General features: G+C 37.0%; 1 protein-coding gene across 7 annotated transcripts in view; it reads right to left on the bottom strand.

Moving 5' to 3' along the window:
• SFMBT1 (Scm like with four mbt domains 1) overlaps positions 1-24898 on the bottom strand; it is a 103667-nt gene that overhangs the window by 67279 nt on the left and 11490 nt on the right. The window contains exon 1 of one of the 7 annotated variants that reach the window (XM_032458283.1): positions 8315-8336. The exons of 5 other annotated variants lie outside the window; for them this stretch is intronic. The gene's annotated coding sequence lies outside the window, so the exon portion shown is untranslated. Of the gene's footprint in view, positions 1-3524; positions 3548-8314; positions 8337-24898 lie in introns of those variants that run through there. One more of the 7 variants, XM_032458282.1, reaches the window with a different exon arrangement.

Genomic DNA, 24898 nt, shown 5'->3' with positions numbered 1-24898 from the left:
TGAAATATCATTACATACCAACGAAGATGGTTAAAGTGAAAGACTAACAATACAACAAGTGAAGAAGGATGTGGAGAACCTGCAGATCTCACACAGTACTGGTCTGAATATAAAAGAATGTAAAATGGTACAACCAGCTTGAAAATAGCGTGATGGTTTCTATAAAACATTAGATCCAGCAATTCCACTCTTGAATATCCACCAAAGAGAAATGAAAACATACTCATACAAAGACTTTTACACAAGCATGCACTGCTATAAGCTGGAAAGAACCCAGAAGTCCATCAGTTAGTGAATAGATAAACAAAATATGGTATATCTATAAAGTGGAATATGTCTCAGCAAAATAAAAAGGAACTACTGATACAAGCAATAGTAAGGATGAGTCTCAGAAACATCTCACTGAATGAATATGCCAGACACAAAAGACTACATACTGAATGACCCTATTTACATGAAATGTATAGAAAAGGAGAAACTGCAGAGAAAAAGGCAGATCAGTGGTTGCCTGGGCCAGCACAGAGGCAGGGATTATCAGTAAATGGTCATAAGGTCACTCCTTTGGGTGATGGAAGTGATCGAAAACTAAATTGTGGTGATGGTTGTACAATTAATTGTATAAACTTACTAAAATGTATCAAGGTGTTCACTTAAAAGTATAAAATATGTCCAAATAAAACTTAATTTTTTAAAAGAAGAGAGAATTAGGAGACCAACTGCCAATGCCTTTTGGATCCTGCAAACAATATTTAAAAAATTATTTATTGTGGTAAAATATGCATAACATAAAATTTACCATTTTAATCACTTTTAAGTGTATAGTTCTGCAGCATTAAGTACATTCACATTGTTGTGCAACACATTAAAAAAAAAACCAGCATATTGATACAATGGGAATTGAGCTCTACATGGACTTTGATGTCATGAGACTGTGAAAAAAAAGTAGGTCAATAATAGTATTGTGCTTATATATTAACAACAAAAAGTCCTTCACTTTTAGACGTACATACAGAAATACTTATCAATGAACTGACTTGATATCTGGAATTAGTTTTGAAATAATATTGGGAGTGCATGACAACCAAATGTAATGCACAATCCTTAACTAGATAACGGATGGAAGAAAAAAAAAAACTATGAAGGACAGTATTAGGACACTTAGAAAAATGTTAACATGGACAAATGAGATAACAGTATTATATCAATGTTAAATTCCCCACGTATGATGAATGTATTACGGGTTATGTAGGAAAATCTTATTCTTAAGAGATCCAAGCTGAAGTATTAGAAGTGTCATGATGTCTGCAATGAATTCTTAAATGTTTCCTTAAAAAAAAAAAAAAAGCCTCTATACACTTCACACCAGTCAGAATGGCTATCATTTAAAAAGTTTACAAATAATACACACTGGAGAGGGTGTTTTCTACGTCTGTGAATCTGTTTCTGTTTTGCAAATGAGTTCATTTGTGTCGCATTTTAGATTCCACATATAAGTGATATCATATGATGTCTGACTTTCTCTGACTTATTTCACTTAGCATAATGCCCTCCAAGTCCACCCATGTTGCTATAAATTTGCTATAAATGGTGAAATCTCTCTTACATAGCTTAGTATTCAACTGTATATATAGGCATCTTCTTTATCCAGTCATCTGTTGATGGACACTAAAGCTGCCTCCATACCTTGGCAATTGTAAATAATACTGCTATGAACACTGGGGTGCATGCATCTTTTCAAGTTAGTGTTTTTGTTTTTTTCAGCTATATACTCAGGAGTGGAATTTCTGGGTCATGTGGTAGTTCTATTTCCAGTTTTTAAAAAACCTCCATAATGTTTTCCACAGTGGCTGGACCAATTTACACTCCCCAACAGTGTACAAGGGTTCCCTTTTCTCTATATTCTCACTAACATTTGTTATTTGTATACTTTTCGATGATGGCCATTCTGATGTGTGTGAGGTAATAACTGCCAAGGACAGAATTCTTTACAAGTGATCCTCTACCTCCTTTCTTTCCTAAATTAATAGTATCAGCATGGAGTGAGGGGTTTAATACTACACGAATGAGTTAATATAAATAAATATAAAGGTTCCAGAAAGCTTAATTTTTCTTAAATCATCAAGGTCATCCTGAGCAGAAAAATCTCTCATTTTCAAACATCCAATACAAAGTGGATGGCAGCTCACACTATGCTCTCACCAGCAAGCAGTTCTTCATTTCTAATATAGGAACAACACTGCTCTAGGTAAGGAAAGAAACGAGCACAGAAAAGATCATTTACTATTTTAAAATTTGTTTTCTATGGAGCAGTCACTTACTCTTTAAAAGGTTCAAATGTTATCTGCACTATGTATTGTGTTATTTCTGAACTACAACAGAAAGAGAATTATTTCAAATTAACTCAACATTCAGGAGTTAGGAGGTACTGTCCTCAGTTTAATTTGCACAGACTCATTTAAGCTAAAGTGAACTGTACTGAATAACTGGATGCCTGTCTTGAGCCCTCTAAATCCCATAGTACAAGACCAGTGACTGCCGCCCAGAACCAACAGGCTCGAGAGCTCACAAACTTATCACCTAGTCAGCACCAGCTTGCTAAACCTGGAGCACAAATTTTCAAAACAGCCTCCTCTTTTTTCCAACAAGGTATATGGTATTCATGAAGTACCAAAGCAACGGGAAAATACAATGGTTCAAGTTAATTTAATCAAAATTTTTATTTATACATAGATTTCTGATGGCTGACTGTTCTTCATTTTTTTGGTCTTAGCCCAAAATATTTTACAAAATTATGGCATTTAAATTTTCATTTCAGAAACAGAGCTATTCTTTTTATATCTCAATTTCAAAAGGAAAAAACCTCTAGAGGTTCTGCATAACAGCCAATACCACAAATCAAATCCTAAACTTCACATGGAGAACTTAAAATAGTGATACCAACCAGATACTTAATAATATTTAGGAATTAACTGATTTTTACATGTGATAAATATATTATGGTTTAAAAAGTTATCATTTTAAAGATAAATACTGAATTACTTATGAAGGGATATAACACCCAAGTAAGTTTTGCTGTAAAACAATACAGGAGGCAAAATTGTGTATGTATCAGAGAGAAAAGTACACCTGAAACAAGCTAGCTACATGTTGATAACTGTAGAAACCAAGTAATGGGTCTTTCTGTGTAATACTATCATAATAAAAAGTAAATCATAAAATAAAATTATAGTGATAAATCAGCCTTCTTAAGAGGCTATAACGAAGAAGCAGAAGCAGCTGCACTGACTGTTTCAAACACAAATAAAAGTTGTGCACAGTAACATCCTGATATTCATGGATACTACCACTGTGAAAAAGCTTGCTGTATTTTCAGCAGAGTAAGGTGATTCCCATAACTAATATCCCAAATTACATGACATCACCTCCAAAACACAATATATATCCACAATATATTTTGCATTTTAGAGATCTTTCTGGAAAATCAATGATATTTAACAAGTATGTATTGACTAAAAGATCGTTACCTGGATATTATCAGCTTCTGATAACCCATTCTTTTCTTCAACAACCCATTCTTTAAACAGTGACTGCTGAAGCTAGAGCAGTAAGGGGGAAAAAACAGTCTAACACTGAAAAAATCATCTTATGAAGTTACAGATATAACATGGAATTTTAACTCAAAAAGCAGCAATATCAACCATTGTTAGCTCACATTTGGTTACTGAAACCTAAATTCATGGTCTCTCCTGTTTCATGTGCTCATAGTATGAGATATTTTCCTTCATAGCACTCTCAGGGGCATTTCTTTTCCTTTTTCTTTTTAAATAGAAAGAATTGCTTTTAATCACTTCAGTAGTTTTAGTCTGAATTTCATTTAATTATGGTAGATAATCAGATGGCAGATTTCTGAGATTTTGAGACACAACTTCTTTATCATTCAGGTACAAAAGAGAAATGCTGGTCTTGTCTTGAGCTCCTTTCAGCAGCACCATCAGTCACCTATGTCACCTTGGGCAGCCAGCTAGATCCCAGCCAACATATCTACTGCTAAGCTGAAGCAGTGCATCCCTGGTACCAAAATGGGTCAAAAGAGAGGGACAAAAATTTGAAGCTTCCTTCTTGACTACAGTGTACTCACAGCACAAAGGTGTTCATCTTTTGTGGAGGAATGGGACAAGTTAAGTCAGATGTGCAATAATTTTTAACAAAATGCAAAGTTGGTAAGAGTGGTAACTTATTTTCAATGTAAATTCAGTTTGTGTTTTTGAAAACTCAGGCTTTTTTTGGTTTTAAATTCTTGGGAGTTGAGTTGAATTAGTCACTTTTCTATTAGAAAAAATTTACTGAACACTACATAAACATGGGAAATGTAAACACATGCTAAATATGGTCCCTATACATTGAGAGCATGTAATGCCAGCTGGTAAAACCTAATAGCGACCTAACAGAGCAAATGATAACTACCAAATGCTCTGGACAGACCACACACCATGGGAGTAAAGTGGAGGAACGCCTGGGTTTGAGAGAGGTCCAGAATGAGGAAGTAACTGTAAAAAACAGAGAAGATGGAGATAATTCCAGGCAGAAGGTTAAGAGCAAAAGCAAAGAGATGGAAAAGTGCAATGTGTGTCTAAGACACAGCAACTAGACAAATTTGGTTTAGGTTGAGGGCTTCAACACAAGTGACAAGACAAGACTGGAAAAAGGTTGAGGCTAACCTGGAGGCCTTATTTATCAAAGGTCTACATTTCAACCTGAAGGAAATACAGGAACACTCAGAATTTCTGAACAGGGTTAAGTGCCATGAAAGTAAACAGCAGTGTACATACAGAGATGGGCAATGATGCTCAGGATGGAGTGGGGAGGAAGAGCCTGGAAGCAAGTTCAGGGGATGTTTGCTTTAGTCATTCTAAAAGGAACACCAGAAACACAAGATGAGTGACAGGAAAGGAATACTTCATTTATATAAGATGTCTACAGTTTACAAAGAGTTTCGCTTAAATGATCTGATTTTACCCTCAGAACAATTTGTAAAGTAGAGTATCTGTCACATTTCATAAGCAAGGAACTGCTGCTCAGGGCACTCCCTTGTATGACTGTCAGTCCATGTCTCCTTTCAGGAGTTAAACTGTTAGCTCCTCAAGAGCATGCAGGGACCACTGATTCCTGTTTGCCCTGGAATCGCAGCTGCCTTGCAAAGAGGCCTGCTCAGTGCCTGATCCCAGGAGATATTCATTAAATATGTGATTGATGAGCAATGAAATAACTGAAGAGCACATTTCCTCTTCCACTCTTGTGCAAATGATACTGAAATGTTTTTTGTTTTGCTTTGTTTAATGATTGTTCTGACAACAGAAAAGCTTAGACAATCATAATACCTCTTTTTGGCAGTCCCTCAACAAGAAGACCTCTTTTTACCCCTAGGTAGGAGAAAGGAAAAATGCACAAAAGTGAATATCAAGTTCTCTAACACCTTCACAGTAGTATCAGAAAGTCACATTAAATGATACATTACTAAGGACACAAAAAAGTTGACATTTAGTAGAAATTTTTGAAAAAATTTCAAAAATGTTCTATTTTCTTCCAGAATGGAATGGATACTAAAATTAATAGCCATGCACATGAGCACTTACAGGGCCAAAAATGAGAAATCTTGGCCTAGAACATTTGGTGCCAGTAAGTGAGAAAATGCTCCAAAGAATGATGGAGACATGATGACAATATATCAAAAGGACAAAAGCCAGCTTGACAGGGCTCCCACTGGCCAAATCTTGAACATTTTAAACATGAATAAAATTAATAAAAATAACAAGACTATAGCTCATTGAATAAAATTGGAAACCATGAGTCCATATTGATATAAATTAATGAATCAATAAACTGAAAGTCTGATGAAGAATGGGATAGTTACATAGTTTCAAAGTACTCATCCACAAAATACTAATTAATCACAAATGGAAAAAGAGTAACTTAACAGTGGGGAAGCCTAGCAGACATCACCATAAGCAGCAGATTATCAGAAACAGGACAAACTGATCTATGCCACCAGACACGGTAGAATGAGAAACAGCATCATTTCTGTGATGTTCCTGAATTTGATCTTGAGAAAACATCAGGTAAATCCAAACTGAGGAACATTATACAAAACAGCAGGACTATAATCTCCAAACACATCAAGACCATGAAAATGAGAAGGAAGGCTGAAGAAGACTTGGCAACTATTTGCAAAGCATGATTCTCAACTGGATCCTCTTGCTCTTACCAAAAAAAGGGGCAGTGGGAAGGTGGGAGACATTACCGAAGCAACTGGTCATACTTGAATGGGGTCTGAGGCATATATGATGGTAATAATGTGCCAATGTTTATTTCCTGATTTTGATGATTATATTCTACTTATGTAAAAAAAAAAAAAAAGTCCTTACCACAGAACAAGGGTAACCACACTAGGGTATTCTGGAGTGATGGAGCATCAGATGGACAACTTACTGCCAAGGGTTCTAGGGTTCTTGGGGGAAAAAAGGCTTTCTCTATTGTACTTATAATTGTTCTCTGGTTTTGACTTTTTTTCAAATTTTAAAAAATATTTTTAAATGATTAGTTTTCTCTCCAAAATTAATGTAATGAATATAATCTTAATACTTACCAAATGTATTCCTTCTAGCAAGAGTATTGTCTTTGCAGGAAAAGTACTAAAAGAGGCTTGCATTTGATCACTAGGAAAGTAGTGTGTAATAGTATTGCATAACAAAAAACAAAAGCAAAAAACAAGCTTTCCATGTTGTAACCTTGACTTCAAACTCGAGTTCATCACATACAATTCCATGACTTTGGAAGATTTTTCACTCTTTGGGTCTCAATATCCTAATCTGTAAAGTGGGAATACCACCTTTACAGAGTGGCTCTGAGGATGAAATAAGATGGTGCTTTTGAGAATGGCTTCCAAATTATACTCAAAACTAACTCTCTTCCACTTCCAAGCAATCTTACAGCCTGCATCTAATTAATATGTTTACATCTTAGTAAGCCGAAGAAGTAAGCTTCCTAACCTAAATGTCCATCGACAGATGACTGATAAAGAAGTTGTGGTATATTTATACAATGGAATAATACTCAGCCACAAAAAAGAATAAAATAATACCATTTGCAGCAACATGAATGGACCTGGAGATTATCATTCTAAGTGAAGTTAGCCAGAAAGAAAAAGAAAAATAGCATGATATCACTCATACGTGATATCGAAAGAAAGAAAGAAAGAAAGAAAGAAAGAAAGAAAGAAAGAAAGAAAGAAAGAAAGAAAGAAAGAAAGAAAGAAAGAAAGAAAAAAGAAAAAAAAAGAGGACAATAACAAACTCATCTGCAAAAGAAACAGACTCACAGACATAGTAAACAATCATGGCTACCAGGGACAGGGGATGGGAAGGGATAAATCTGGGAGTTTGAGATTTGCAAATGTTAACCACTGTATGTAAAAACAGATAAAAAACAAATTTCTTCTGTATAACATAGAGAACTATATTCAATATCTTGTAATAACCTTTAATGAAAAAGAACATGAAAACGAATATATGTATATATATTCATGACTGGGACATTATGCTATATACCAGAAATTGACATAACATTGTAACTGACTATACTTCAATTAAAAAAGATTACATGAATGCATTTAAAAAAAAAAAGAAAGCTTCCTAATATCAAGCAACTTTTCAAGCTAAAGGGATATTAAGGTTCATTTACTCCAGTACCCTTGCTTTACAGATAAAGAAATGAGACCCTGGATTTAAGAGGCAAGGCAATGGTGAACCACCCCTGTCACAGAGAAACCAGCACTGGTTGGGAGCTCCAAGCACTAGGACAGGCTCTCATCTCATCTTCATAGAACTTGGAAGCAGACATTATAATGATTTTACACATGAGAAAACCAAGGCTCAAGCAAGATTAAGAAACTTACTCAGAATTCACATTTCTGACTCCAAAATTCATGAATTTCCCACTAAATGCTATCCCTATTATTTCCAAACGTGATTAAGAAAGACACCACATGCATGTTTAAAGGTTTTTCTGTACTCTATGCACTCAAGAAGTTACTCCCTTACTCCCACAGTTCCCCGTTTGTTACGTTATCACTGTAAAACAGATATTATTTAACCCCTAAGTCTTTGTCCATCAACATCCTCAGCAATTTACAATAATCTCATCCACTCTTCTATCATAGACTTCTTCACTAAAAATCAGCATGTGCCAAATTTCTTACAATGTCTTCCTACTTTAAGTAGTTTCTCTTATTTCTACTGTTTAGAGCAAGATTCTTCACCTGGAGCCCTGGGGTCCATGAAGAGAATTCAGGGATGGGTGCATCTGAAAGAGAGAAAGTTTTTACATCCGTTTTCATAAACCTCAAATTGAAATTTAAGATTTCCGTCAAATATGAGTTTAGGCAACAAATCACAGCAATATTAACAGTGCTGTATCTTTGTCATGACAGAAAGAACATATTTTCTTATCACATTATAGTTGATACACACATATATGACTGATTTCTTTTTTAATCTTATGTATTTCATTTCTTTAAAACCAGTAATGGTTTTAAATGGTCTACAGACTTCAATGGCTTACCAAAGGGGTACATGGGGGAAAAAAGCTCAAGAACCCCTGGTTTTGAACAACAAAGCTGTTAATCTGCTAAGAATTTGAGAGAATACGGGGTGGGGGGGTTAGGGGGGAAGTATGGCTTTTAAATACAGGAATCACTTATTCATGCAACAAATATTTACTTAGTTCTTGTACTGTGCTGTACTGTGAAGCAGCAACAAAGATAAAACATTATCCCTTTGCCTCAAACTAGTGCGAAAGGAGACAAAAGCAAGTAACAAGGTTAGAATGTCTTAAGGACTAAAGGAGGACAAAAGAAACTTTTGAACTCAAACAAGGAAGAGATTCTGTCTTTTCGCTTTAAAGAAACAAGGCTCATCTGGGTAAAGGGAGAAGAATCAGGCAACTATTCTAGCTCTCAGTTGCTCTTACAGCCTAGGGGTGGGGGCACGTGGGGATGTGTGTGTGGAAGCCCCTCCTTAGCCCAGGGGAAAGCAAAGGGAGACAGATATCAAGAGGGAGCAGCTCGGCAGTGACTGGACAGCGCTGCCCAGCCAGGGGAAAGTAGCTCATGGATCCAGATTTAACCCTCTGTAGAGCAGGTAAGCCCTTTCTAGTCCAGAGATAGCTTTGGGAGAAGAAATTAAGCAAGAAATATTTATTTTCTTTACATAATGTAGATAGGAAAATATACAAGGGGGTAAAGTCGAGCCATGTTTCAAAGATAACATTCACTTAATTTGTACAAGCAAAATACAGTATGTCTGGCTAAAGACACTTTACTTATAGCATAGTATTTGTTTTACAGTAGCTGACTTGAGAAAGTGGCAAATGTCTCTTTGTATATAGAACTTAACTTATAAAACAAGATGTCTAAATAAAATAATTTGCTCAAAGTTTCCCCCACTGAATTTTAATTCCACAATATTTGCTATACCATATCAACAAAACGACACCAGGTGAAAGATAAAACCGTCCTAGGGAAAGACCACTAACCTTACAAACATCGTTTTATATCTTTATCTTTAGAACTGTCTTCCAATATTTACCATTACAATTACAAGCCCACATGTCTACCATGTTTTCTTGATCATTCTCAAAACTGACCTCCATTCACTACTGAGCACCTTCCTTCATTCCCAGCAATACACTAGGGATGGAAGATCATGATACAAAAAGTCAGCCTTGCCCTTAAGTATTTTACAGTTAGGGACAGAGCCACTGGGGGAATTTCTGAAATGCAAGGCATTAGAAAATTAGCTGCACAGAGAAGGGAGAGTTAACTGTAGGTCAAGATAGCTGCCAAACAAATAAACAAACAAACAAAAAACGAACAAACAAAAACCCTGCATGCAAAAGTAAAGGAACTTCTTGAAGGATGGACAGACCTTGGAGCGGTAGAGGAAAGAGTAGAAGATATTCCTAGCAGGGTAAGCAGCATGCAAAAAGGCAGCAAGGCAGGCATGAGGTTGGCATAAGCCAGTGGTGGGGTGGTGGCAGGCAGGGGGGTTGCACGCAAGGTGACAGGAGAGATCAGTCTGCTGGTGCACAGGAGAACAAGGACCACACAGAAGGGTGTACATAACACGCAGAAGTTATATACTACACAAAAGGCACCAAATGGGAAAGACTTGAGGAATACAACATTTTAAAGTTTATCTGTCAGCTGACATATACACAGTTAAAGGATAATTAGGACTAGAGGCAAACCAGCAGAAAGGAGCTGGTTAGCCCAGGGATGAAAGGCTGAGGGCTTGGCACAGAGAAGTAGTGGTCAGAATGGTGAGGAAAGACTAAACCTAAGAGACATTTCAAAGTAGGAAATAACAGAGAAAAATCAAAGATGATTCCAAATTCTATCACATGAAAGGCCAAACAGTAGTGATGAAGAACTGAGATTTGGGGGTAGGGGACATGTCAAAGACTGGTATATCCATTGTGACTGAGATGGAGTTCTGGGCCATCTGGTGAAGAGTCCCAAAGTAGGTGAAAATCAGGCTGCTCTCAGATGACAGTATTAGACAGGCTGGGCTGTAGATACAAGTCAACTGGCAAGTACAGGAAGCTACTTACCAAAAAAAAAACAAAACCAAGGAGAAGAAAAGGAGGCAACATTGAGGAGGAAAGGTTAATGCTTTTTGCTATCCACTGCTCAAGTCACTTTGTATATATTAAATCTAAAGGCAGGAAGTCAAGAAAATGTCCTCTCACAGAGAGTGCACCATCAACAAAGCCAAATATGAAAGGAAGTTCAATGGAGGATGAAGACAGAAAGAGGCACAGGACCTGCCAATGCAAAAACCACTGGCAATGCCTAGGAGAGCCATCCAGTCATGTGATAGAAGCAGAGGCTGTGATATGGGTGGCTGAGAAGAGAACGAGGAGATGCAATGAATGAAAAGTAAGCATACATTTAGATATAATATGAACAAGCAGCAAGCGAACAAGATTTAATGGCCACTTAAAAAGGGCAGCAATGTCGAGTGGTTCTCACAATCCTTCATTCACTGCAGTAATTAGGAAAACACTGACCAAGAAATTCAAAAGTCAAAGGTTACGAACCATACTTCTTATCATTTAAAGTGCTAGAATTAAAGGAAAACGACAGACACATTTTAGTCTTTGGAGGCTCAATTCCATGACCAACAAATAGAGTTCAGCTACAAATATGGCAAATTAACATATACTGATTGGAGTATATTCCACCTGCTTTACAGTTGAAAAGCCTTCAGTGCTAGAGACTAATAAAAAAAAATACAAAGAGATTAAGCTATAAAAAAATTACAGATATTTCATACTACCTTTCCCAAGTCCTAAGCCATGTTTTTATAAATAAAACACCTGAAAGACCAATCACAATCATCCAGAAACTTGCTATAGGAATTGTAGTGCTATAGGATTACAGTGTCGGCAAAAACACTCACTGGTTCAATGGAAAATATTTTTCCATCTGCTTCCAGTGTTTACTTAGCCTTAAACGGAGATAGTCCAACCCAATTATAAAACTTGCTAAGTTACAACTTACACATTAGGTTGTACTCGAAATAATAAAAGCATTCATTCTTCAATCCTTCCTCTGAAGAATAAACTCTTCTACACTGGGGACCATAAGTAACAGATAAACCTAAAATGGGAAGAATATGCCATCTTGAATACAATTCTTGGTGGAATGTATGGTTGAGTTCAAAGCTGACCAGAGGCAAGTGTTCTGCTAAAATTCTCTCTTTTAGAATTTAATAATACTGAACACAATGCAAGAACTATGCTTCCAGATAAAAGAATTCTGGACAACAGATTCCTTTTGGATTCTTAAATTAATTCATAGTGTAACAGTACTACACTTAACTAAGCCATTAACTCTGGATGCAAACTTCATCTGTTACAAAGCATGACCTGATACCATCTCCATATACCATTTATACCTTATATAAAAAAAACCAGATTTTTCAGTTAAGGACATACGACTTTCAACAAAAGATGGAAGATAAAACATTGCATTTATAATCATTTCCCTCTGCCTTATATTACAAACATTCTTACAAATTACTATTGCAAAAAAAAGTACATTTTGTTTTAGAATGTAATCATGACTTCTAAAAATCTTCTCCTTTGAAGAATTAATTACTTATACCTTGAAATAGCAGAAGAATCTAGAATTGATTTAAAAACAGTGTAACTTCTAAGAATTAAGAGTGATTTAAAATTGTATCAACTTTGTTACATTCTAGGAAATGATTATAACTAAGTATATATATATATATATATATATATATATATGTGTGTGTGTGTGTGTGTTCACTCTTATTTTTTTCTTTTGCCAAAATGGTCTCATAGTTTTGTTACTATTAGATAATAATCAGTTAATTGAGAGCTTTAATTACTTCAAGAAGGACCATGGTTTATTAATGAAGGATCATCTTCCTCAAAAACAGTCTTGTGGTCACGGAGGAGAGGGCTGACATGTGAGTGCTTGTCATGCCAGGCACTCTGTGATGTGATAATCATCCTTCCAAACAGTCCCATTTTAAAGGCCAGGAAACGATCAGAGAAGGCATTTAAGTTGCCCAAGGCTACAAAACTAATAAGGACAGCAAAACCCAAAACCCATGTTGTGTCTCCCCAATACTGAGCTCCATTCAAAAACAAAATCTTTACATATAAGCTTTTACCAAAATAGACTTCCTCATCTTCTATCATTTCCTGTTAGACATTTTACTGCATATTCTAAAGCCTCAGTTCAGGAAAGAAAACAGACCACTTCTTAGAAAGTTTTTAGAATCACCACCCAATGAATCAGCTAACAATAAATAAAATCTCTGAGAGCTATTGCTGGTAACAGGTATTCCTTTGTAAAAAGCTCTGGGGAACAACAGCATATCTAATCTACCTTACAATTGTACAGTTCTTTTACAATATTCTTTACTCTCATCACAAAATCAGGTGTCCTAGGTTTTCTCAGGACTGGATCCTTGAAAACAGACAGGCCCTGTCAATGAGTGCTGATGGAGTGAGTGAATAATGACAGCTAGCCTAAACTTCAATATATATAGCAGAGAGAAATTATGAAGCTGGAGGACCCTCAAAATGAGAGCATAAAGCAACCTCATCTCTACAAAGGTCATTTAGAAAGCCAAAACCATCTTTGAGTCATATAAAAAGTAACAGATATCCAAATACTCATTTCCTGCAGTTGGGATTTTTAAATATCTGCATATCTGATTAGTGTGTAATGGCATCTCACTGTATTTTAATTTCCATTTCCCTAATTAAAGCCAAAAGAATGGCTATAAAGGGGTGGGGGGAAGAACAGCAAATGTTGGCAAGGATTGCTGGTGGGAATGTAAAATGGTGCAACCACTTTGGAAAGCAGTTTGGCAGTTTCTCAAAAAGTAAAACATAGAGTTACCATATGACCCAGCAATTCCACTCTTAAGGTATAGAAACCCAAGAGAAATAAAAATATTACACACAAAAACTTGTACATGAACATTCACAGCAGTATTATTTAAAACAGCCAAAATATGGAAACAACTAAAATGTTCATCAACTGACAAATGGATAAATAAAATGTGATATACCATACAGTAGAATATTATCTAGTGATAAAAAGAAATGAAACACTAACGCATGCTACAACATGGATGTACCTCAAAAACTTTATGCTAAGTTAAAGAAGCCAATCACAAAAGATCATGTATTATATATCATTTATGTAAAATATCCAGAATTGGCAAATCTAGAGACAGAAAGTAGATTCACGGTTGCCTTAGGATGAAGAGGCAGGGAAATAGGGATAAGGAATAATTGCTAATGGGCATAAATTTCTTTTTGGAATAATGAAACTGTTCTAAAATTATAATGATGGTTGCACAACTATGCAAATATACTAAAAATCACTAAATTGTATACTTTTGAGTGGGTGAACTTTGATATGTAAATCATATCTCAATAAAGCTATTTTTAAAATGAGAGGGGGGAGTGTATAGCTCAGGGGCAGAGTGCATGCTTAGCATGCATGAAGTCCTGGGTTCAATCCTCAGTACCTCCATCGTAAATAAATAAAACCTAATTATCTCCTTCCCCCCAAATTTTTAAAATTTAAAAATAAAAATATCTTTTAAAAAATAGAATAAGAGAATAAGTAAGGCCTACAATTGTTGTTTTTCAATTTTCTGCCTCAGATGGTGAGATATGTGGTGAGGGAAGACTTACTACATCAAAAATATTTGATGAAAATATAATCATTTTTCTTTTATTTAGACTGCTGTCTGTTTAGCACCCTACTTTTAGCAGTGAAAGAAAAGAAAATACAGGGCTTACTCTGATCCAGAACACAGTCATTAATAATTAAAGGACAAAGGAAGAACAACCATTAGAACTGTAAGTTCACACTCCTACCTCCAAAGTAGGAGCAATTTGCTCACTATCAGGCACCAAGGCCCACTCTGAGCTCCAGTAACCATACAGTCACAGCCTTGATCTTGATCATCGCAGTACCAACTGCAGGCCAGACTTGTCAGTCTAGCTGAGGTCAGGATGAGCTTATATCCAATTTAAAGCAATGTCCAACCTTCCCAAAGTGGTTGTCGCATCTCAACCCCACCAGCAGTGAACAGAGCTCCCAGGGCTCCAAAAACACACTTCCCACAGTGAGATTTTTTAATTTTTGCAAACCTAGTGAGTGTGTGATGGTATCTGACTGTGTTCTAATTTGCATTTTCCCAGTTAAAATAAGGCTGAACATCTTTATGTCTACTGATCACTTGGATTTCCTCTTCTGGGAAGTGCCTGTTGAAGTTGTTTTTCTAGTGGGCTGTCTTTTTTACCAATTGATTTGAAAGAGCTCTTTCTTTATTCTGGCAACTATATGTGATTAAAATGTATGCTCCTACTCTGTGACTCATTTTTTCACTCTCTTTATGGTATCTGTTGATAACAGTTTTAATTTTAATATAGTCACATTTATCAATCTTTTCATTGTAGTTAATGCTTTTTGCACTTTGTTTTTTAAAAAAAAACACCTGAGGTCCCACCCTGAGGTCACAAAGATCTCTTATCGCCTAATTTTTTTTTTAATTACGCCTTTTACATTCAGTTCTTTAATCCATCTGATATGAGGGAAAGATTCAACTTCATTTTTTTCCCCACATGGAAAACTGATTATGGGGAACCAGATCTGACTCTAGTACCTAGATTCAATCATTGAGCAAAACAGGAAATTAACAAGATCCTCTTTTTGCTGAGGACCTACTATGCCAGACAGGAATATTTTATATATCTTACACAAATATGCAATAATTCTGCACAAGTACATTATTACTATTCCCATTTACAAATGAAGAAACTGAAGTTAAGAAATATGTGCAAGGCATTCAAACACAAAGATGGAATCCACATCTGTGTAATCTAATGCCTGTGTTCCTTCTACCATACCACACTGTTTGAGGTAAGAATTTAAACTCTGCATAAAAGAGAAAACATTTTCATTTTGAGGATGCTATAGCCACTTTACTCTCCAGGTCCACTAACACAATGATGCTTACTTTAACAGTTTCCTCATTCATGGAATACATATTTATGGAGTGCCTGTTACCTGCCAGGCATTGTTCCATGCTCTAGGGATCAAATGATGAACAAAACAAAGTCCCTAACCTCTTGGGGGCTTACAGTCTAACCTGATCATAAGTAGTCTCCCATGCTCCTTCTACATGACTCAGTCTTACACATTTAATAAAGAAAACCATCTCAAATAGCAGAGTGACAGGATTGCAACATGCTGCACTATCAAGTTTAGGGGTGAACTTAAATAGCAACTTGGGGAAATTTTAGCATTTCATACTGACACAACCCCACGAAATAAAGCATCCCCATGCCTCTTCCCTTCCTGCAGCTTATACCTTCACTTTTCAAAAAATATTAGTAATATTTCAAAAGTAATTACCTTAGCAAAGTGTGACTTCTTGTAAGCATCCATATACATCTTGTGCTATTTCTACACCCTTTTCCTTCTCTCTGTAAGAAGATGCATTTCAATGTACAATAAGTAGTAATAAACTTCTGCTTCATTTCTTTAATACAAATTGGATGTCTGTGCATATTCAGAAAATTGAAGAATACAAGAACTAGGAGAGAAATAAAGGTAATTATGAAGAACACTGTGAGGGGCCAAGACTTTCCTTTATTCTCCCACCACCTGTCCCCATTTGCTCCCATCCTTCAGGCAAAAGAAACTCCCTCCCACCCCTTCCACCACCCACTTAATAACATAACACCATCAGTTATTCCTTCTGTACAACATCTCTCCCCACCAGGGTTAGTCCCATCAGAGCATACAATATGCTCCAATGCTTCCATCTCAATAATAAAAGATAACCTCTCCTGACCCCTGCATGCCCTCCAAGAACTTGTCCATTTCTCTACTCTCCCTTCACAGTAAGAAGTCTCATCTCATGCCATTTCCTCTCTTCCTACCCAACCTGGCTACCATCTATTCTAACACAGTGACATTGCTTTTGGCCACGTCACCAACGACCTTCCAATCACCAAATACAAGGGTCTCTTCTCTGATCTTACCAGGTCCCCCATCTACACGGTAAAATCCTCCTTTTCAAAGTATTTTCTCCCTCAGCTACTACTACTACACTACTGTCCTGGTTTTCCTTCTTCCCCTCTGGCCAATCCATATCAGTCTCTTTTGCTGGCTCCTCCAGAATCACACAAACTCTAAATTTTGGAAATCCTCAGAGTTGAGTGTTGAGCTCTCTTTTCCCCATACACAATCAACATTCTCTTCAAAGATGATAGCATGAAAGTCCATGGCTATAAATACGACCGATATTACAAGGACTTACTCCCTGAGCTCCAGACACACATGTCCAACTACTTATTTGGAATCTTCTTTTTAATGCCACACAGGCAGCCAAAACTGAACTCTATATTTGCTTCCAAATCCAACTCTCCTCAGGCTTCCCCATCTCAGTACTGCACAACCAACCAAGACAAAAACTTGGAAACCACACTGATGGCCCACTCACCTTTACTCTATCCATTAGCAAATCTTACTGAGTGTACTGTGACCATATATCTTGAAATCAATCACTTCTCTCCATCTTCACTGCTACCATCCTAATCCAAGCCACCTCGATTAATGCAGTAGCCTCCAAATTGCCTCCCCTTTCACACTTGGAAGTCTAGACTCTACACAGCAGATAGACATCTTTTTAAAAGGCAAAGCAGATCCTGTCACAATCCTACTTAAAGACTTTCAGTAGCTTCCTAAATAATAAAACTCCAAACTCCTTACCAGGAGTTTAATAAACTCCTAACTCCTTACAAAGCCCTGGAGGATGTGATCCCTACTTATCACTCCATCTTTCTTCCATTCATACTCCCTGTATTACCTAACTCATCACAGATTCTTTCCTACCTCAGGGCCTTTGCAAATACTATCCCCTTGCCCAAAGTGCTCTTCACACAGCTGCTTCCTGCCCCTCACCTCTTAAGTCTAAAGTCACTAGCACAAAAAGATTTTTTTCTCATCACCCTATTGAGCATATCTTCATCTCACTCGCTAACATATCACTCAGTCTACCAGTCAGGTACTTATCACAAATACTAGGTTCTATTTATTTCCTTAATAGTTTATTATCTCCCTACTTTCCCACTATAAAAGCTTCCCTCTGTTTAGGTTGTATATGCAGGGCCAATAAATATTTGTAGAATGAATGGCAGAAAAGAAGTTGTAAATCAAGGATGGAGGAAGGAGAAAGAGAAGGGAAGAAAACATTTCTAATCTATACCCAGGTTTCCATCAGAGTTTTGTAATACAGATTTTTCCACATTGTAAGTGAAAGTAGAGGTTCGCCATTGGCTAAGTTGAGCCTAACAGTATTATTCAGTATAGAACTTAACCTATTCGTAAAGTACAGGTCTAGCAGCAATCTGTTTATTTTATACTCAGTGCATTTCTATCAAAAGATCAAATTCAGTTACTGCTTCTCTACAACTAGTCTTGGGAGTTACTAGGCACACTTTATTTATTTTTTTTAACATTTTTTATTGATTTATAATCATTTTACAATGTGTCAAATTCCAGTGTTCAGCACAATTTTTCAGTCATTCATGGACATATACACACTCATTGTCACATGTTTTTCTCTGTGAGTTATCATAACATTTTGTGTATATTTCCCTGTGCTATACAGTGTAATCTTGTTTATCTATTCTACAATTTTGAAATCCCAGGCTATCCCTTCCCACCCTACTAGGCACACTTTAATTTGCCAATGTAAATGAGGAGAAAAACTTGCTTAGAGGAGAGGGTAACAGCTCAGTGATAGAGCACATGCTTAGCATGCACAAGGTCCTGGGTTCTAATCCCAGGTAACTTCATTAAAAAAAAAAAGAAAGAAAAAGGAAAAAAATTTTCTTAGAACATAATGCCAAAAAGAGGAAAAGATAATCATAAAATTTAAGTGCTTTATGCCTAAATTCATTAGAAAATGCCTCTAAAAAAGCAAAATGTTAAAGAGGAGTGATCAGTAAATGGAGTTATGTTATTATCTCTGTATATGTTTAAAATTTCTCATAATAAAAAGTTAAATAAATAAAAGTAAATCCCTCTAAGAAGTCAAAAGCAAATAAGTATCTCTAGATCACAGATATTTTCCTGGCTCAAGTGTACTCTGTTGCCATCTGGAGACTTAATTTAAATGAATTGATAACCATTGTTTTCATAAGACATCAGCTCCTTGGGAGTATCTGGGGGCCCTCCCACCTGTTTGGTGTGTCAGCCTTCCAGCCCAGAATCTTTTGGTGAGAGTCTCCAATAATCACAGCTCAAAAACAGAGCAACTTTAGGGGAGAAATAAAATCGTTTAAAAGGGAAAAGTAGCAGAAGCACAAAGAAGTGGAAAATAAACGATTTTTGCTTAAATTCAAACATTTTTCTCCTAGAATTTTAATGACGTAATATTTCTCTCTAAAGTAGCACATCAGATTCTGAAAGAGACTTACAGAAAACTAAATACAAATACGCCAGAAGCCAGCATCCCCACTGAAAGCAGCCCTTCTCCCCAGGACTCCTTCTCTATGGCATTAGATAAAATGTTGCTGCCATCAGTGTTGGAGATGCCAATATGAAGGCTTCATTTATTAGGTGGCACAGAGAAAAGAATCTAAGCTGCTCTGGTGGTTGTTAATTTTTTTTGCTACAGAAATACTTTAGTCTATGGGGGAAAAAATAGAAGTTTATTTTCAGTTTATTTGGACTGAAGAAAATAATCCTATCAAAAAAGTAAGGGACTGCAGCTAGGTACAATTTAACAAATTGATTATATCCTTACATGTGGATCCAAACCAGCACATGAAAGATCCATTTATTTATGTTTCCATGTAGCACAGGATTATCCTTTAAGAAAAGTAATTAACATTACAGAAATTCAAAATAACCCGATGAATGAAATAAGCTGGTACTTGAATATAAATTATTTCTCATCAAAAACATGCTAAATTACTCCCTGAAGATAACTTTTAACATTAAAAGCCCTTACAATTTCAGTTTTTAAGGAAAAAAGCAAGGATGTGAATTTCATAAATAAATAAATTACAGCAGAATTCTAAATCCATAAATGTAATCACTGCACAGGATTTCATTTTGCCTTTTTTGGGGGGACAAGGGGGTGGGTGGAGGAAGTATTTTTTGGTCTATCAATGACAGACCTCACATCCAAGAAAGAGACATTCAATCTAAATCCCTAGTCCAATTTTAATTGGGGCTTGGGGAAACAGAGAAAAGGGCAAGGCAAACAGAAGTCCCACTAATTCCTACCATTTCCACTATGATCTCCCTCCCTATCTTGAGAGATTAAAATGTTGCCACCCCTAATCAAAAATAAGCTTATCGATAATGGATTCATGTCACAAATACTGATGAGCACTGAACAAAAATATAGTTTGCAATCAAGTATATGTAGACTTTGGTGTCCTTGTTCATAACGGAGAGGAGGAGCAACAAGGTGCTGCTGGCAATGCGTCCTAGGGGACAGGAGAGATAGGGATGATCTGAGTAGTAAAGGGAGGAGCATTTAGTCAGAGGTACCATAAATACAAGCCTGTCACATCTTAGACCCATAACTGACAGCAGGGCCCTGAGCAATGACTCTGTAATCAGATTAGGAGAGGCAAGTATGATCCTTTAGGTGACAGAGATCTAATCTGGGACACAATTGGGCCTCAACACAGATTTACTGAACTCAGGGAAATGAGCACTTAATCACACTAAGAGATCACAGCCACAATGAAGATATGTTTCCTGTCATGTTCCATTTCTAGAGGCTGAGTTTACGTTTGGTTCAACACATGGATGTGAATAACCTACGCTGGGATTTGATTCTTAGCTTTCTAATGTTTCACTCATGATCTCAGATCTTACCCTGTGCTATTAATTTGGTTTGTCCTACATCTAAGTTTGTCTCTACACATGAGTTAAATAAGTACCACCTGTGCTAGATAGTTCGTGTTGGTGCTCAGCCCCACTCTCACCCTTCCAGACGCTCCCTGAATCACCAGGAGTGAAATGTGCATTCTCAGCCCCCAAGTAAGCCGTGTTCTAAGCCGCCTCTGGCAGCAGCCCTGACAAGCATACTGGTTCCTGCCTGGCTATAATGAACTCCAGCAGCATAGATGGAAAAAGAGGGCTTGTGGGCTCTGGGTAATACCATCTTCCCCCTTGGCTCCTCCAGCCCTTCCTTTTGTATCCAGTTCCTAGAATTATATTCCCTTTTGACTGAAGCACTTGGGAATGGTTTCCTGACTAGACACTGACTGATAGCCTACCAAATTCAGAATTTACATAATTCACAAACCATGGTGGGGAACTATGCAATAAAATATTTATTCATCCATTCAGTCAACAAATTTTTACTGAGCACCTACTATATGCCAGACCCTGTTCTAGGTGCTGGAGATATACCAGTAAACAACACAGACAAAAATTCCTGTCCTCAAAGAGATAACATTCAAGTAGGAGAGAGAGATAATACAAAGTGTTAGATAATAAATGCCAAGGAGAAAAAAAATAAGCAATGGGCAGGGTCATGAAATGTTGGAGGAAGGCTGACATTTTCTTTCTTTTCTTTTAATTGAGGTATGGTTGATTTATAACATTAGATAAGTTTCAGGTAGACAACATATTATAAAATATTATAACATATAAACATAAACATATTATAAAATATTGACTATATTCCCTGTGCTATACAATACATCCTTGTAACTAATTTAATTTATACATAGTGGTTTGAACCTTTTAATCTCCTACCCCTATCTTGCCTGTCCCCACTTCCTTCTCCCTACTGGTAACCATTAGTCTGTTCTCTATATCTGTGAGTCTGTTTCTTTTTTGTTATACTCACTAGTTTGTTTTATTTTGTAGATTCCACACAGAAGTGATATCATACAGTATTCGCCTCTCTTGTCTGACTTACTTCACTAAGCATGATACCAGGAGGGTTGAAATTTTAAGTACATGGGTCACTAAGGTAATGTGGGGGAAAAGACCCCAAGGAAGTGAGGGAGCTAGTCACGCACATACTACAGGAAGGCATTCCAGGTAGAGCAAACAACATGTGCAAAAATCCTCAGGAGGGAGCCCCCTTGGCTTGCTGGAGAGCAGATGGGGGGAGGAAGTCTGAGAGGTGGGGAGACCAGGCCATAGGTAGCCTTGCAGGACACAACAAAGGCTTGAGTGACAGCAGGAGATTCTGAGCATAAGAGTGATATTATCCAACTTACCTGTTAACAGGATCTCACTACATCAAGGGTAGACTGCAGGGGGCAAGGGCAGAAGGAGGGGAATCAGTTAGGAGGCTACTGCAATAATCTAGATGAGACTGGATGATAGCTAAGACCAAAGCAATGACAGTGAGGACGCTGAGCAAATCCTGAATATATCTTCAACTCCTAAATGATCCTTAAAAACTCAGGAACTGGTCCCTGAATCTTGCTGAAACTCACACCAATAGAAATTTCTATAGGACTCCTACCAGGTGAGCATACAATTAGCCAAAGAAAATATTACAATTGCAAATTAACATTCTGCAATAGTCAATGTAAAACTCAATGAAAAATAATGTATAACATACAAGGGTTATAAAAATTTTAATAAATCAAAATACCAAATGACTCACATATAAGCACTCAGCATAACAACCTCTCTCAGCAATTACTGAGCTAACAGGGAAGCTGAACAGATAATATAAAGTAAAAAGTTTGAGGCCCATTTAGGATATACCATAATTCTTGCCAAGCTGCATGCTTATGGCTACAAGATAACAGTTTCCCCTCCATCCCCCACATCCTGACTGCTGCTCACTCCAGTTCTAGGTGGGTCCCAATGGGACTGCCTACAGTTCCAGATATAAGAGCCCACAGATCACTGCAGCTAGTTCTTTGCTTCTACTACTCTCAAAGAAGAGTTAGCAGGAACCTTACCAAAGGTTTTGGATGAAGTACTAAAGATAAAGGCTTGGAAAGGGATTTGAAAAGGAAAAGTTCAGGGTTATTTTCTTATTTTACACTGGGTCTTTTCTGCATTAAAAAATAAATTTTTTTGTTTTAGAAAGTCTTACACTAACAATATGGTACATGAATAATTATTCAGAGATCATTCACTCTCTGACCTTTATTCCCATAAAAACCACTTCAAAAAATAATACCCTACAAAAATGTTAGCCCCTTCTCCCATCCCTGTCAAAACATCTTCCATAGGAGGCACTCTGTGCCTTTTTGATGGTACCTAAACACTAGCTATTCTGTATCTCATCCTATCCCAGTACTATAAGCTTCCTAAGAGCAGAAAACTTACTCAAATTTGCATTCCCTAAACTCCTAGCACCACTGCTTTATAAAGTTTGCTAAATAAATTTCTCTGGTATCAGATCACGGTACCTCCAATTCACTAAAGAGGGAAAAAACCCACAGACAGCTTTATAGCGCAGCAATAACATTCCTGCCTCTAGAGAGGGGTACTGTCATTTTCAGCAGAGAAGGAAATTCCACGCCCCCCCATCTGCCTTGAGGTCAGTTTCTCTGACTAGCCCTTGTGTGCACACTGCCAATCAGGAGTGCTTTTTTCACTTGAGAGGTCATTAGGCAGAACTCCTGTGTAAATTTACTAGGCATTAACCATAGGCAACTTGCTTGCTCCGTAGGCCTCTTCAAATCCTCTGAAGTTAAAATATGCCTTCAAATCACTGTTTCTTCCACCTGTTCTTTAAACACTGAATGGTCCAACTTGCCAGGAAGCCCTGCTGTTTCTAACACATCACACAATACAAGGAACTTGACTCACCATAACTGCCTGAGATTTCTATACTTCTTTTTCTCAGATCACTTTCTGAAAGCACCTTATCAACCCATAAAACTTGCTTTTTGACATACCATGTGACACTGTTCCTTTGCCACAAGTCCAAGTCTACAAGTTGCATCCTTTTATCTGCCTTCATGGGTCAAAACTACTCACTAGGGGGAAAAAAAAACCTACTCACTAGAACACAACATAAATGGCAGAAAGAAGGCCACAGCAGAGTAAACACACTTGACTCAGGAAAGCCCAGTAGTGCACTCAGTGGCTGTGAGCCCCTGCAAGGAGTGCACAAGTGCTCCCCGAGCGGCAGCACCCCGGCCGCTGGCGCAGTGTGCGTGCCCTCTGAGCAACCACAACAGCCTGGGTTAGAAATATGTTACCATGAATTGTTACACATTTTCTGAGGAAAGTATTTTACAGGCAATGGCAGTATGCAGAGGATATAATGATATAATGACGTGCGTATGGATGTGTGCTCTTAGGAGTGTTCTGAAGTTCTTCCAAAAAGGGTAAGAACTAAGAACCTGGATTACTGAAATATATTAACACTGTAGGATTCAACTACAGAATGCATCAGGATTCCAAATACAGTTTCTTCAGAAATTACTGCACTGGAACCAGAGCACTCTGTTTAAAATTCCTTATCAAGATTTTTATCCAATCTTTTAAAAACTTTAGCAGTATTAATTGCCAGTAAACAAAATACAAAAAAATTTCCAGAAAGTGATATAATTTGTTAGCCAATCTATGCTGCTGCGATTTTCTCAAAACCGAAACACAAACACAAATTACTGAAATTGATAACAAGCAGCAGGCCTCGAGCTTTAAAGGCATGGTTAACACATCACAGCTTATCACGCTGGGTGGGAATTCTGCCCCCTCCCACTCCTGCCACATGGGAAGGGGAAGGAGTGGTGGGATGTGTGGAAGGCCCCTGTGTACCTTTACCTCCAACTCCTCTTACTCTACTGCAGCCAGTGCCAGAGGATGGTCTACTTATACAAATACACTAATTCATTAAAAATATTTTTTTAATTTAAGTATTAGAAAGCTTGTCTTAATCCAAGCAAGTTCAGTTATCATTAGCCCATGATACTGTTTATAGCATAAAAAATTGAAAATAACCCAAAATGTATACATATAGGGAACCAACTCAATAAATTATGGTGCATCCATATAACAGAATACTAGGCAATCATTAAAAGAATGAGGCAGATCTCTGGGTACCGGGTATATCCAAGGTATATTTGTTTTTTAATTGAAGTACAGTCAGTTACAATGTGTCAATTTCTGGTGTACAGCACAATGTCCCAATCATACATATGCATATATATATATATATATTCATTTTCATATTCTTTTTATCCAAGACATTTTAAATGAAAAGAGCACTACCAATTGTTTTTTTTTAAGTGGGTGGGGAAATACATATCTTTATTC

The sequence above is a fragment of the Camelus ferus genome, chromosome 17, assembly GCF_009834535.1.
Source record: "Camelus ferus isolate YT-003-E chromosome 17, BCGSAC_Cfer_1.0, whole genome shotgun sequence".
Classification (NCBI taxonomy): domain Eukaryota; kingdom Metazoa; phylum Chordata; class Mammalia; order Artiodactyla; family Camelidae; genus Camelus; species Camelus ferus.
This window is presented reverse-complemented; position numbering and strand designations above follow the sequence as displayed.